General features: G+C 38.7%; 1 protein-coding gene across 3 annotated transcripts in view; it reads left to right on the top strand.

The window, feature by feature from the left end:
• Positions 1–16,295, top strand: part of lrfn1 (leucine rich repeat and fibronectin type III domain containing 1) — a 152,099-nt gene that overhangs the window by 78,519 nt on the left and 57,285 nt on the right. For 2 of the 3 annotated variants that reach the window (XM_088079068.1, XM_088079067.1), the window contains exon 3: positions 5,476–5,527. The exons of the other annotated variant lie outside the window; for it this stretch is intronic. The gene's annotated coding sequence lies outside the window, so the exon portion shown is untranslated. The remainder of the gene's footprint in view (positions 1–5,475; positions 5,528–16,295) is intronic. 3 annotated transcript variants of the gene reach the window in all.

The following is a 16,295-nucleotide window of genomic DNA, read 5'->3' as shown; positions in this document are numbered from 1 at the left end:
AACCTTTCCCGTCTCCTATTCAAATCACACCACCAGTGTTTTTTAATTAGAAAACAACAACAGTAACTAAAATACTAAGAAGAAAATCCCTTTACAGACCCTAATGGCTGTGTCACTCTATTGAATTCAATGTGCGTGCAGCGTATGTGTTTGATGTGTCTGCGTGGGAGTTTGATGAGTAGATGGAAGGGCAGTTAGCATGCAGTCAACAATGCAAGATTACAGCTAAAGCGGCACGAAGAGATGTTTGCAGCATGGATGTGTGAGTGTGTGCAGCTGTGTTTTAATCAATCCCTCAGTGTTGAATGCTTCAGGGAACATGAACAGAAGATGGACGTCTCAGTGAAGTGCGGCATGCGTGAAATTGTACTTCTCACATCACTGTCTCAGGTCAGTCGGAAAGCTGGCCGCTGGACTTAACGTAATGGCATTTTGAAATAAAGGATTTCAGTTTTATTAAAACCTTGACAAAATACAAACTCTGAAAGAAATATTGCTGATTTCTTAATAATACATAGAATATCTTAGATTTAGCTGAATATTTGGGACACCACCTACATTTGTTGAGGTCTTGTAGGAAGTCAGTTGCAAACAAGTTGCTGAAGAAGAAGAAGAAGAAGAAGAAAAGCCATGTCTCTTTTAGATGTAATGGATGGGTTACTGAACAACCTTTGATGGTTGCTCTCAATGTCAGGGTCTTTGTGAAGCGCCCACCCTGTTTACACTTAGTAGAAGTGAGAGTGTTGGTTGGTAAATATGTCTTGCTTGGACAAACACCCTGTGTTGCTTTGGCTGGGGCTGATAAAAAAAAAGACTGAGATCTTTATCAAGATTGTTGCTTTGGCAATTAAATCTGACAGAGGAGAATCAGAGCTATGCCTCTGTTATCATTATTCCTGAGAAAAAAACGTGGAAAGTGGTCCCTTTTTCTTCATCTACACAAGCTTCAATTAACTGTGATAGCTCCATGTATGCCTTTTGTTGTGCACTTGGGAGACGGCAAACAAATTGTGGCTCCCTTGAATTGTTTTAGCCTATACTGCAGCAAATGAGTCCCAAGTTTATTTGTGTACTCTGAAAACTGAAAACTATTTGAAACGTACTTGTTTTGCTTGCAGGGTATAGTATGTGCATGTGAGATTGATGCCACTCAGACCCAGTTGTGCATGAAAGCAATCCACCAGAGACGCTTAAAAGTTGGCCTTTTTTGCATCTGCTCTGATGCTCATATTCATGTACAGTATTTATGTGCTCTCAGCTAGTAAAATCACCGGAAAAGACAATTAAAGCCTGTAAATGCAGTTAAGTGCAGCATGATTTTCTGAGGTCAGTCACTGGAATACACTTAGTTGAAGAAAAAGCGTTTTTAAAGGATGAATGATGCTTTGCATTTAAAGACTTTGGATGATTTTTTTTAATGTCTTTCCAGGTCTTACACAAAAGCAAATGTGTGAGGAATTAATTAAAACTGTGTGTTTATCTACTCAAATATAAGCTGCAATTGATAGCATGTCCAGCTAATGAACCTGGTATCTACTGTAGTGACTGAGGCCCTATTTACACCTGGTATTAACATGTGTCCTTGGTTATGTGATCATAAGTGGATAGCTTTAAGTGCAGATGTAAATGCACCACATAAGTCCTTAGCCAGCAAACTTTCTTTTTTTTTAATCAATCTGTATCCCCTCTCTAAATTCAGAGATTTTGTAGGTCAATGAATGCAGCACAGGCAGGACTTGATTTCCTTTCTTCCCTCAGTAGCTAGAGGAGTCTGAGTTGCCGCGGTGGATAATTGATCTGTCAGTCCACTCAGAGCTGATCAGGCTGACGGATGAGAGGAGCAGCTGTTGTAGAGGTGAATGAAAAAACCCAGCACAATGAATGGTCAATTTTGACTTTCACTGTGTCACATGTTCTGCTGCCCTGTCTGTGTCCAGAGTACGCTCTGCGCTCCGAGAATGTGGTGCCATGAATAACTGAACAGTAAACGTTTCAATAGTTCTCTTAATAAACAGTTCCAAAAAACAAAACAAAAACCCCAATACAGATGTCAGATATTAATTCTTTCAGAGGTGTGAATGCCGATGCGTCCTGGACCGCCTCATGTTCTGATAAACATCTTTAAACAAGTCTTCAATTCTTAAAGTTCCTTGTTTGCATGAAATGGCATTTCTGGAATTATGGAATGCTGATGTCCTTTCTTAGCACAGAGGTCACATTCCTGCAGCAGTGGTCTTCTAGCAGAGCTTGTCTTGTGATAAACATTGAAGGAGAGATTCATGTGTTTATTCGTATACAGCGGGGGATGAAATCTGATCACAAGTGGTCACTTGAGATGCACGTGGAGAAGCATTCAAATGCCGGGTGTGAAAACATAGACTTAGGGGCTGTGCACATGCCGTGACTTTACCGCCTGGATAACTGTGGGAGAGATGTAAAGCTCAGACTATCAATAAAATGATGAACTTTTCCCTCTGATAGTTACAGAAGAAAGGAGAGATATCTGCCAACTCTGATTGGTTGTTCCTCATCATATGACATGCAGTGAGTGCTGCTGTGCACAAAAGTTGAACTCTGTTCATCTCAGGGCGCGGCTGTTGCGCCCTGAAAATAGGCACTCTGGAACACAGGTGCACCGCATCGCAACACGCTCAGCGCGGCTTATAAGTGCGCCTGCTGCGTGTCTCCATTTCAAACGATAGAACTGAGTGCGCAAAAGATGTAGCATGTGTGCGGCCCCTTAGAGGTGTCCACTTGTGATTGGAACTTACAAGACGCATGATAATATCAGGCTCTTAAAGTCAGTGAGCTTATTGTTACATAACTCAGCTTACATTACATTTTAGGTACACATGTTGAGGTTAAAAAAAAAAGCCCTGTCCATGACAAGCACATCCACTGTTTTTCCGGCTGTGTAGAAACAGATCCTGGATGCTATCAGAATTGGGATATGGATAATTATTACTGGGTCCACACCAGCATGTGGCTTGTTGTTTGGGATATAAATCTAAGGGGAACCTCAAGTAAAAAAGAATTACAGGTCTAAGGGGAGCAGGGAAGAGCCGTTCTCTTTTACCCAGATAACAATCACAACAATCACTAAAATGCTCAGGGGCTTGGATGCTAACAAAGCCACTGGTTTGGATGCTGTCCCAGCTAAGTTCCTGAGAGATGCTGCAGAGGTTATTGCTCCCTGTGCCACACACACTGGAAATCTTTCAATTTTCCAGTCAAAAGCCCCTGTGAATAAAAAAAAAGACCAGAGTTGCTGCTTTATATAAAAAGGCAGTATAGTTAAACAAAGTAACTACAGGCTGGTGTCTATATTAATAAGTGTTTAAAGTAAAATACTGAAGAGAGCTCTATATAGACACATTTTCAAATATGTTAACCAGTTTAACATTTTATGTGATATGCAGTCAGCTTTGAAATATAGTCAACTGAGACTTGCATGATTTATTAAGTAACTTCATTAAAAAGGAAAGTGACAGAGGCAAGTATTGCGGAATGGCAATGCTCCATTTGCAAAAATCATTTAACACATACATGTTAGCAGAGAAGCCTTGGAATGGATACAATGGTAGATCTATCAGGTGAGGTATGCTCTCAAGAAACCTTTTCTGTGGTGTCCCTCAGGGAAGTGTAATTGTTTTTTTTTGTTTTTTTATTGTACATAAATGTCATGGAGGTAGCTTGTTCATATCTTTAATTTTTCTATGCAGATGACTCCACTTTGTTAGCCTAGAAACAGTTAGGATGTCACCTGATAAAGAGGTCAAAAAAGTCAGCAGGTGGTTTTGTTACAATGTGTTTGCGCTTAGGTGAATCTAAATGTATTGTTTTTGGAACGAGGCATAATTTAAGTGACCTTATTAGCTTTTCTGTTGAATGCAATGGAAGAAAGATACAGAAAAAGTGTTGTAATACTTACCTTGGATGTAAACTGGAACAGTGTACAAACAGTGGATCTTTGGCCCTCTCTGTCATTGGGAAAGTCCATTCAAAGATGAAATATCTGGCAAGAATATCTACGTTCTTCAACAAAGAAACCATGAGGATGTTTGCTACATTATAAGTTCAGTGCCACTATGATTACACCTGCATTAACTGGTACATGGGTAACTGTAACCCAAACTAATGAGGTTTGTCCCTTGTCTTTATCCAAGAATGAATTTTACCCCTTTTTAAAGAGATGAATTGGGTCCCTGTAGAATTTAACAGTTATTACCTATTATAGTCTACAAGATTTTACAAGGTCTATGTCGTATTTATTTTACTGGGTATTTTCAGTATTGTCAGGGACTCTCATGGCCTGAATATGTGGAGTAGAGTATCTAACTTGAAACAACCCTATCTAAAAAGCAAAGTAGTAAAAACCACATTTCTCTTCACAAGCAGGAAAGAGTGGAATTAATTCCTAAATTAAATCAAATCTGCAAATTATTTAAATATGAGAAAAAAACAGCTGAAAAAGCGAATATTTGGCAAGTTAGAATGGTGAAAAACCTGTCTGTGACAATTTAAAATTTCTGGTCCGGTTTATGAATGTGAGTGCATTATTTTATAACGCTGATGCCCTTTTTTATGCATATTTCAATAAATAGCATAAAAAATTAGATTGATCCATGATAAAGACATGGACAGATTTTTTTTAAATAATATATACAACAGTATATTTTCCTGCCACAATATGGACTTTTAACAGCAAATTACTCTGTAGGTCTGAATCCACTTCAGGTCATCCACTTGTAAAAACCTGTTAAACAGCTTGACCTTTTAGTTTGCAAGCGGTAAATGTTAATATTTTTCAGCAGATGTTTGCATCTTAGATATAGAGCTGCCGAATCATTCGGACTGTCACTAATGAACTAAAAAGTTGGGGCTAATTAAACATAATGAGCTGTGTTGGATCATCTGTGTATTGGCATTATTTACCTTGGTGTGGTAAATGCATTTCATTAGTGACAGTCGAATAATCCACTTTAGAAAGATGCTGCATCATACACTTACAGTACAGCACAAACCAACTGATGATACATGTTGTATATTCAGTGTTCATTGAATTCTGTTATTGCATTTAATAGAGGTAACAAAAAGAACATGTGAAAGGAGCCACAAGGTAATGGGCACGCTCCATTGTATAATCCAAGGTTAATTATTATACAGGCCAAAGACAAGTATTAGTTATGCGTATAAAGCAGGAAATCATCTTTTAGAAGAAGGCAGTTGAAATATATTTCTGCTTCAATTTCTTTTTTTCTAAATTCCCTCTGGCAGAGAAGCTGTGGGTAGAAAATGATTGTTCCACAGCTTCAGAAATATCAAATCATTTGTATTGACTCTGGGATGAAATCAAAGATTGAACTATAAATTGAACCTTTTTATGATTCTGACACTATTACAACCGGTGCCGTATGGCCCCCAATGTTATTTGTGCTTGCACATTAAGGTGTGACCGTTTATTTCTCTCTGCAGACTGCTTTGAAGTGAACCCTGTGAGGAGCATCCAAAGCGACACAATATTCTGGTGAGTTCCCAAATTGAAATTAAAACCCTCTTCACATTTACATAATGTAGGCCTACTACCACACATAAGCCACCCAGCACTGTGAGCAGAAAGTGACAGGGCAAAGGGGTAGAAGAGAGAGGCTGTGAGTCTTATCGATCACGCCTTTCTTTTCTCCACAGGGTCAGTATGTTTGACTCACCATGCATGCCTATTCCCACTCCATTAATCATAAAGGCAAACCCTACAGTTTTACCAATTTTCCTCCCACATATCCAGCAACTTCTTCTCTTCTTCCCCCTATCCGTCACATGCAGATTTAACCACATGTTCACATGCAGAGAGAGAGGGAGAGAGAGAGCATCTGCAGAGTGACACTGTTAGCTATCCCCTCGCATAGGCAGGGTTGGGCCAGCGCCACGGCTGTTTGCCTCATAGCCTGCGCAATGGGAGTCGGCTCCATTATCAGAGCTGCTGCTTCGCCACCCTGCAGCAAACCCAGCATCCTCGGCTCCTGCAGATTTAATTTCTTATCTCAATAGGGAAAACAGCCCCTCTGATGAACAGCAGAAAACACCCTGGGCTGCTGTGAACACGGATTGAGAATACATACAATAGATGGTTTGATGAACTTATGAACGGGCATAGCATTGATATTCCTCACAGGGATTTGTGGTTGGTCATAGATATTCATGGGAATTTGCTTTATACTGTAAATAATTATTCAGGGAAGGGAAGCTCTGCAACACTAATCGAGTGGTGAAGCTATTATTTACGGAGCTGCCGTCAATGACATATCAAGCATTTAACAGGATCCCAAGTAGGTGAATGTCTATGTGCTGCTCCTGTTGTGCACTTCAAATTCTCTTTATGTTGGCAGACATAAAAAGGTGTCTCTTCAACTCAAACATAAACTCAGGATGAACCGGTGCTATATGTGCATTTTATTAGCAATCTAATGAGAGCAAATGATCACCTCTTGGAGAAGAGTGTCGCATATTCTCAATGACATGTTTTCAAAAAAATAAGGATATCCAAGCTTTGCACTGCGTGGTTTTTTTTTTTCTTATCCTCGACTGTTTTTCACTTTATATTTGACAACCTGCAAAAGTTCTCTCTTGCTCCATTCGGTAAGAAGTCCAAAGTCTATGATGGAAGTGAAATATTTGACTTGTTGTGGCTTTCCCAGCCCTTTACAAACAGCTTCATCAATGTCATGGAAAGCTACTACAGTGGTAATTGTGTGTCAACTTTCCCAGGCTCTAAAACAAAAGTTATTATGTGAGCACAAAGGAGTTATGTAACTTGATATACCCTGGCTAAATTAGTTTTTTACAGTAATCACCAGGTAGGGCTGCACTCACTGATAGTAGTGCTATCTTATCTGTGGTCTAACACATCAGGAGTAATTGATTACATTCATTAAAGTTTTAAGATCTTCTCTGCTTTACAGTTTCTTTAAGATGTTTTTAAACATCCTTTACTGTAAATCATTTTTACTGTGTAGAGTGTAGGATTTAAGGTGATATATTGGCAGAAATAAAATATAATGTATAAAGTATGTTTTTAATAGTTTACAATCCGCTGACAAAAAAAAAAAAAGTGAAACTGCTTTATTCAGTTTTTGTACTGGTTTGAATCACCTGGTCCATTTATTTTGGAGAGGAAGAGACCACTAAATCAGCTCAATAAAATCCTCCTTAATGTCTGGATATTAAGTTATTCAAGACAAAAGGTGAGCACACATTAGCAAATGCTAGGCTATCAGCCCATCTCCTAATTGCCAATCGTCGTCAAAAAACACTGATTTTTTAGATGAAACTGCATTATTCAGTTTCTTACCAGTTAAATCACCTGGTCTGTTTGTTTTGGAGAGGAGGAGACCTCTGTGGATGATTCATCTCCTAGTAAAAATCTCCTAAATGATGAACATTGAAGTAATTCAAACTAAGTATTCACATTTGGCACATGGGGAACATTTTACCTGGTTGAAATCCACAATCCTCACCACTAGATTCCACTAAACTCCCTTAAATCTCTGCTCCTTTAAGATGTCCCTTTAAACAAACTAAACTAAACTACAAAGCTCCACTGTTTAGTATTTAGGGAGATATATCTGCAGAAATTTAATATATCATAGTAAGTACATTTTCATTAGTTTACAGTCACCTGAAAATAAGAATTGTTGTGTTTTTGTTACCTTTGTTACCAATTTATATCTACATAGAGAGTGGGTCCTCGTCAGTGGAGTCCGCCATGTTGCACTGACAGTAGCCCAGAATGGACAAACCAAACTGGTTTTAGGCTGGGCCATTTGTGTTTCCCATCAGGATGGTGGTTAGCAGCCCCTCAGGGATGAGCCAAACAGCATGAGCAAAACACTGATTTTTAACATGAAATGGCTTTATTCAGTGTTTTCACCAGTTTTATTCACCTGGTCTGTTTGTTTTGGAGAGGAAGAGACCTCTGTGGATAATTTGGCTCCCATTTAAAACCTCCAGAACAATGAATACTAAAGGAATTCTGACCAAGAGTTCATGCTTGGCACACAGGAGAAGTTTAAGCTGGACGCTAGATGCCATTTTATCCTACACACTGATCATTTAAGCTCAAACATTTTAATTGCACACATAATAATTGTACACTGCTGTGTAATACTAAGTTGGTGATGCAGCATTCAGTGTGTGTGCACAAGTATAACAAGTAAAAAACGAGACTGCACGGATACCATATCAAAGTGCATACGAGAGTCATCACCGCATGCAGGCATGACCACTAAATGTTGCAGTTATTGATTCTGATCGTTTTCAGATGGCTGGGGTTTACATAATGTGGCACTGTGAGAGCACATTGATTTTTCTTGCTTTGAACTGGCAGTCCTGCAGGAGGCTTTTTTGCACACGGGAGTGTCTGGCTTCAGCATTGCTTGGAGAAGGCAGAAAGCTACAGTATGTATCAGCTAGAGTAATTTGGCAATTTGGTAGAAATGCAAAGTTAATAATGCATAGTAGGAGCAATCTCGAAACCTTGTTGTTTTTTCACCTAGGATTACATGAAAGACCATGTAAACCTTTTTATTTTCTAATGAAATGAGCAAATAATTATCAGTGAGGACAGGTCAGGTTAGTTCTTAAGATTCTTTGAAACAGATTAAATTAGTTTTTTTGATTTCTTTGATTAAGCTTTTAGCACATTAACCACCTGGAGGATTTTAATGTGTGATGTTAAATTAAACACTTGTTGATTATGCAGTCATGAGATTGTTAATTATCATCATATTCTCTGAGAAGGTGATTGTGGTTTCTTTTGGTTGGGGACTGAGTGCAGGAAATGAATGTGGCACCTTTGACACCTTATTAGGTTCAAGTGACAATTCTTTCATTAGTTTTCCCCTAAAAGCTGTTTTGACTACACAGAACAGAGTTCAACACCAGGCTCGCACAGTCATAACTCTCTATAGTCCAGTTCATGCATTTGTTATCGTATTGGTGTGTGCAAATGTGTGCAAATGTGTCTGCTGTATTTCGTTTTTTAATTAGGAAAACCATTTGCAAACGTTCAAAAAGGTCTAGATATTTCAAAGACCCAAGGAGGATATGGATAGAAAAACTGCAAGTAAATTTAGAAGACAAATTGTAACATTTCTGCTGTTTATCCAAGAGAAAAAGTGCACTGGAAGAAAAAAGTCTTCAAAGATGCGCTGATAATCATGTTGACAAGCGTTTTTGATTAGATTTCTTTCTGCTCAAACTGCAAAGATGTAACACATTTCTTATTTCCTTTTTTTTAAAGAATCAAAGATGTCAGAGTTGTCAATTCACTAGTCAAGATAAATTAAGTTTATCATGCTCATTTGCAGACACGGTCTCAAACTGCCTACTGACAGCATCAGTACGGACAGAGTAAACAAACACTTCAGATGCATTTGATGGTAAAATCTCAGCAAAAATAAACAAGCAAGTAAATAAATAAATATCATGTAATTTAATTAGTGCTGATACTTTGGGATGCTGTTAAAATGCTTATTTAGCAGTTCTCTTTCCCCTAAGTTTGGCAAAAGCTTCATAAAGCATTACCTCAGGTTATAACACTACCCAGTGTTTTCTATTTAGAATTAAATCAATAACCACAATGTTTAATAATAATTAACCAGCCCTAAGCAAGATATTTAATGAATGATTAATTATGAGCAGAAATACAGAGGATATTGTATTTAAGTGTGAAATAGAGAGAGTATCACTTTTGTTACTCTTTATTAAACTCTGTAATATTTCAGTCCCCTGCAGCCTCTTGCATTTTCTGAAGTAAATTATGTTTTATGCTTCTATGCTGGCAATAGTAATGGCCAGAGGCATTTTGTTTTTGGGTTGTCTGTCTGTCTGCCCCATTCTTGTGAACACGATATCCCAAGAACACCATGAGGGATTTTTTTCAAATTTGGCAGACATCCACAGAATCATCAAGGATGAACTAATCAGAGTTAGTTGGTCAAAGGTAAATGTCACCGTGACCTCGCCTGTCACATTCTGGTGAAGGCAGTATCTCAAGAACACCTTTAGGGTTTTTTTGAAGTGTGGTGCAAATGTCGACTTGGTCTCAGGGATAAACTGATTACATTTTGGTGGTCAAAGGTCAAAGTCACCTTGACCTTGCATTCGTATCATTCTTGTGAATGCAGTATTTCAAGAAGACCTTGAGGGAATTTCTTTAAATTTGGCTCAAACATCCATTTTGATTCAAGTATGAACTGATTAGAATTTGGTGGACAGAGGTCTAGGTCATTTTTACTCTACAAAACATGTTTTTGGCCATAACCTAGGAATTCCTAGGCTAATTATGACAGAATTTTCCACAAATGACTAATACAATAATATTATGAATTTCTGACATTTGATATCCAAAGGTTTTAAAGCTCAACTAAACTGTGACATCATAATTCTGCAAAACCCCTTTTTTGGCCATAAGGCCATAACTCAGGGATAGAAGGTGAGACATTATGGTACTGAAGTGGTGACATTAATCGTGGATGCCCACCTTGATTCTGTGCTGATTGTATAGATCATCTGTACTGCGAAGGGGAAGATGTGTGTGTGAAGCATTCATGTTTTCACAGACATGGATATAAACTGTAACTTGACAGGTTTGTGGAGGCATACACAAGACGGTAATTTTAGTTCTCATGTTATTATACGGCAAGAAGAGGCAAAAACAGTCGACATGAGTATAATATTGTGTAAAAAACTCTTGGATTACCCGTTTTCATCAAGGAAAACACATTCAGCATGCCAAAAATATCCGCACACCAAAGTATAGATTTTTGACTCATTGTGAAATGGACTCTCTTCATGCAAATGACTGTTTTGATGTCTTTTGTTGGCATCTGCTGCTTTTCTCAGGGCGCTATAATTAAACAGGAGGAGGCCGCAACCCTTCTTTAGTCTGTGTCAGTTTGAGAAATGGCTGTTGCGAAACGCACCGTGTCAAAGCAATACAAGTTGAACAACAGCTAGATTTCGCACACAATGGAATCCATTTTTAGGAGTGTGTGTATCTGAGGATCCGGGAATTAATCTTCATTACCACAGTGGCGTAGATGTCTGAAAATGCACCAAAAATCAGTTTGTGGAAAATTTGCTCAACAGCATCGTGCAGCATTTTGGATTTATCACAGATATTTATCATTTAAAAGTGCCTGAAACTTATGAGGACACATTACTTGTTACTAAGCGGCTGAATGGCTTATTGAACTGCTTTTACTCCTTCTGCTGGTAATGGCTTAAGTCGTGACACCCCAATTATAGATAAACACATAAGAAAATGTGCTTAATAGTCAATGTGAAGTTCAATTTAACAGAGTTAAAGCACCTTGAGGTTTTTTCAATTGTTTCCGAACATTTTGAGAGCAGCACTCCATCACAAGGTAAAAAAATCTATTCGAATTACAGAAAAATACTATATTTTTTATTTACTCTCCACGTGCCACCACCTAGGTTTACACCCACAGCACATCCCCTGATGTGACAACATCCTCAGGATAACTCTCGTATATCATCATTAAAGAGCACGGACTCTGGCAGTTTGTCAGAGTTTGCAGACCAGTGAAAAGGCACAAAAGGGGCAGAAAATAGATCTCTTTGATGAGCAACAGATTATGATGGAGAGGTGAGCAAACTTTCCTCTCATTTGCTGCCCACATGTGTGGTGCAGCAAGACTTCTACCATCTCACACTGCACCAAATTACTGTCTGATCCCAAAGACAAGCTACAAATGGAATGTAATCCTCCTGGATCTTTGTTAAAAACTACAGTGAGATGTAAATCTCTCCTTCTAGTTTTAAATTAGTACAAAAAGTTTCCATGAAAGATCAAATAAATATGCTAATTTATCATCACTTTAATGTATTTACTTAGCATCATTATATACAGTATTTTTAGGCCATCCACATACATTTACATTCAAAAGACAAGCTTTCTTTAACAGTCTGTATTATCAGAGGTTCGGCAGCCTCTCTCAGTCTGACTGCTATTGTTGTAATGTGACGTGAAAATCTGACATAAAAATTCCCACTGAGTTTTGTAACTCGAAAATTCACACTGACAGTTTCTGCTTCAATTTCAGTCTGCACTTCCTCAATTTTAGTTGGCCCACCTCTGAGGGAGGTGTCTCTAAAATTAGACTATCTGACAACATGTTCGCTCTTAGTTGAGATGACATGCTGTGGGTTATTGTAATAAACCTGAGCATGTTATATAAAAAAGATTGTTTGAATGATATATTCGGGGCTTTTTGACAGCTGAGACTGTTTGAAAATGTCAGTGAAAACAACAAAAATTGACACATACAGGGGCCTCAATTAAATGATCTATGGTGTCCAACTACTTTTGTGCATATTCTGGGCCCAAAGTAAGACATAGGAGACAATGGGGTTGTATTTTGTTCCTTAGGTAATCATAAGTGTGTCTTGGGTATAACATTAATTTAACCAATCAGTGTAATCTCCCACTCCCTTTAAAAGCCCTGCGTGTCTGCATCAGGAGCACTGCTATTTAAGTATTGTGTAGTTGTAAACTAGAGACAATGGAGCTTAACTTTAATGCTCCTCTTGCATCAGTGTGCACAGTGTCTTTCTTAATGGAGAGTCGGACAGCAGCTCTACTCTGCTCTCTGCTATGTTTACATTTTAGAGAATGTAATAATATTTTTTTCCACAATAATGATGTGGTTTTTTTTACCCACCTACAACCCATCCTCACATCTCTGATTGTAACAAGCAGAGTGCACCTGAGTTGTGAACCCACCTATGTAGAAGCATCTTACTGTCTAAATAATGAGCCCTTTATGTAGCAGGAAATTATTGCTCCGTTCTGACATTAAACCAGTTTTTTGTTGTTGTTGTTTGTTGTTTTTAAATCAAAAGCACAATTGTTTTCTGCTGCTTCAAAATAGCAATGCATCTGACCACACCTCATTTTAAGCACCCATGGGCACACAGATCGACACAAGTATGTTTTCTACTAACACAATGTGGGTGCTGGCTGTGAAAATCACTATTGATACTAATATAATACTGATACATCTGCAACAAGCTTATATCATCTGTTTATGCACCTGGAGGATTTATTTTTCTAAATATGGTTCCGAGCTCATCTTCTGTTCACATCTGATTAATGTATACCGTTTTCAGTCTGTTTTCATTCTGAAGTTGTCAAATATCACTGCTTTGTCTGTGATTTTGGGGTGAGATACTAACAACAAAAGCTAACTTTTGCAGCAGTATGGTACATCACCAGGTGGTGTCAGTTTTTTATGCGGTCAGACAGAATCCCACGAAAGTTATGATAGGGCGATGAACAGCTGGACAGTACCTGTTGCGGCAGTTTGATAAACAGAAAGGTGTTGTCAGTTGATAACGCCGCTGTATGGAATCTGTCGTGGCTGTATGGTATGCCACTGGACAGTGTCAGGTTTCAGTGGCTCCTTGTACTACCTTGTCAAGTAACAAGGTAGTACAAGGAGCTGGGCGGTCCCTGTAAGATGGGCAGGAGCGGAGCTGGATGGGTCCAGCTAACCCCTGACTTTCACCCAGGAGCCTTGTGTTCACTTCCCATATGTATGTAGTGCCAAACCAGCCTGCAGCATGTAGTCTGATCTGAACCATGTGGTTTTGTTGACGTCCCACTGTTGGTTGCCATGTGCTTTTGTTGCATAAGCATAACCACATGCTTTTGTTGAAAGTAAATATAGGTAAGTATTAGTAGTGTTGCTTAAATTTTGTAAATTGTGTAAATGTTCATTTTGCCATGCTTAAGACTTATGCAGCAACATGCTGAGTAAGTGATTCTGTCTGCAACAGCCTGTTTCTACATGAGAATGTGGTCGCTTAAATGGCAACCAATTAGCAAATCAATTATGGGGATGTTCATTATTTGTACTGACCTTAGCCATTTTTCAGCTGTTGTAGAAAATTGTTGTTTGGTACATTTGTCACATACTTTTACAGTAAGTATGCTAAAATACAGGATTAGAGCCACATTCAATATCTTGTCCAGGGGAATGGGGGTTATAATGGCATTGGAGGGGTCATATTTTGCTGTGAATTCTGTGTATTATAGGAAATCGACAGAATAATAACAAAAATAGTGCTTTTTTGTAGCCAATTTTCTATGCCTTGAAAACAAAAGTCTTTTTTTTTTTTTAAATGGGCATAACATTTAAAATTCACTTTTACTTGACTTATTTATTTATCTGAGACAAAACACTTTGATAAACATCAATACAATGTAAAATATATATATAAAAAAGGCCTATTATCATCTACAGTCCCATGATAGGTTGATGTTATATAGAAAAGAAATAAACAAGACATACCTTAAAAGCAAACAACATCAAAGCTGAAACAGTACAGGCACATACTGTACCAGCACAAACTAAGGAAATGATAACAAGTGTATGACTGACATGAGAATCACAACAATGATGCAAATAGCCAGTTGCTATTGTTTGTATCAGTAGTTATTTAAGCTATTTTGACTTTGTTTATTTTGCCCTGTCTCTTTTCTTGTCAACAAGGCCAACTCAAATAGTACATCATTTGAGCTTGCAGCTATTCATGTAGGTATTGAGGTTGAGACCATAACTGCAGATGAATATATGTTGCTGTACACAGAGGAAGGTGCAAAAGATAAATATTGGGTGCTCTAATTTTTTTTTTTTTTTAATGACATACTATGCAGTGGCAGGTCTTCCTGTTGGCTATATAGGCAGCTGCCAAGGGCACCACCAAAACAAGGGGCAATTAAATTGCTCATTTTTTTTATGGGTGCGAATGTGTGAGGTCCGGCACTGATACATTTTTTGTTGGAGCCACTGCAAAAGAGATAATAAAGAGTATGATATGCGGACAAGCAGCGTCAGTTGATAACACGGCTGGACGGAGCAGCCGGGCGGGGGCAAGGGGGGTGTGCCGGGGGCAAGCTTGCCTAGGGTGACGAATGTGCTCAGCACTGATACTTGGAATAAAACATAAAACTTTTTTTGTTGGAGCCACTGCAGAAGAGATAATAAATGTGTTGGTGGAATTTCGGTGAAAAAAGGCAAACAGCCTCTCAGTATGACGTCTCACAAAAGTGCCATGTTTAACAGTTCACGCTGTGAGTTTCTCTGAAGAATTGTGTCAGTGAGACCTGGCATCTCTGAAGACAGACGTAGTGGGACGTCCCAGGATGCTGCAGGAAGATGCCAGATTAAGAGCACACTTAAATGCAGATTTCTGCTCTCTAATCCACCCACAAAAAAATATCTTTATTTTGTAAATGGCTCAGGAAGGATGTGCAGCTGCATCAATTACAACTGCATGTCAGCGGTTTGATAGATCAAATAAAACAGATTTAAAACAGATGAAAATGTGGAGTAGAAACATGACAGGGTGAGACAAAGCATAACAGAAACTCATAACAGACATCATGTTCCCTTTGTTTGAAATAAACCTCCCCTGATTGTGCAGCACAACAAGAGGAGCTATAAATTATTCAGGTGCTCCCCAATGGCTGCCCATTTACAGCCGCTCACTTGCGTCTGACTGGACGTATTCTCCTGCTGTATCCCTCTGCGATCTGCCTGTTTTAAAATGGCAGCAAAATACATGTGACCTCTGAGTAGGACTCTGCCTTCACTCTAATGCTTAATTTATTCATTACACTCCGCCTGTGCTGGGTATGCGCTGCAAAGCCTGTAATCGTAAATACTGTAGAATATCAAAATGAATATGAAGGGGAAGGAGCAGAGAGGATTATTACAGCTATATGTAAATAACAAGGTGAAATATGGCTCCTTCCTCATCACAGCACGGGCACAACAAAGAAAGAGGCGAGAGAGGAATAACAGAATGCAGTGGTCATAGATAATAACACCATTTGTTGTATTGTAGCCCATGAAGGACATCGCTCTCTAGACAGCCCAGCATGTCATTTTTCTACACTGCTGTTCCTTCATTCATGCTGATGTGGGGTTCGCTGTAGTGACTGCAGGCAAAAGGAAAGATGGTTGAATGCCCTCCCTGTGAAGCATGTCTTAGGGTTTTAATGCTCACATCTTCGAAATGAGCTGTCTATACTGTTTGAGGGCTCAGTCAATTTTTGCAGATGTATGGTCGTGACATTGGAAAATGACATATGACAGTAAATCGTTGCAGGATGTCAGGTTGTCTCTGCAGAGTGTGACATTCCTTGCAGATTTTAAGACAGTAGATTTTTGATTTTCTCAAGCTTTAATCCTTTAGAAATAGCCATT

The sequence above is a fragment of the Plectropomus leopardus genome, chromosome 6 (genome assembly GCF_026936395.1).
Source record: "Plectropomus leopardus strain MGB_pleo_1.0 chromosome 6, ASM2693639v1, whole genome shotgun sequence".
Classification (NCBI taxonomy): Eukaryota; Metazoa; Chordata; class Actinopteri; order Perciformes; family Serranidae; genus Plectropomus; species Plectropomus leopardus.
Note: the sequence above shows the minus strand (reverse complement) of the source record. Positions and strands in the feature narration are given on the sequence as shown.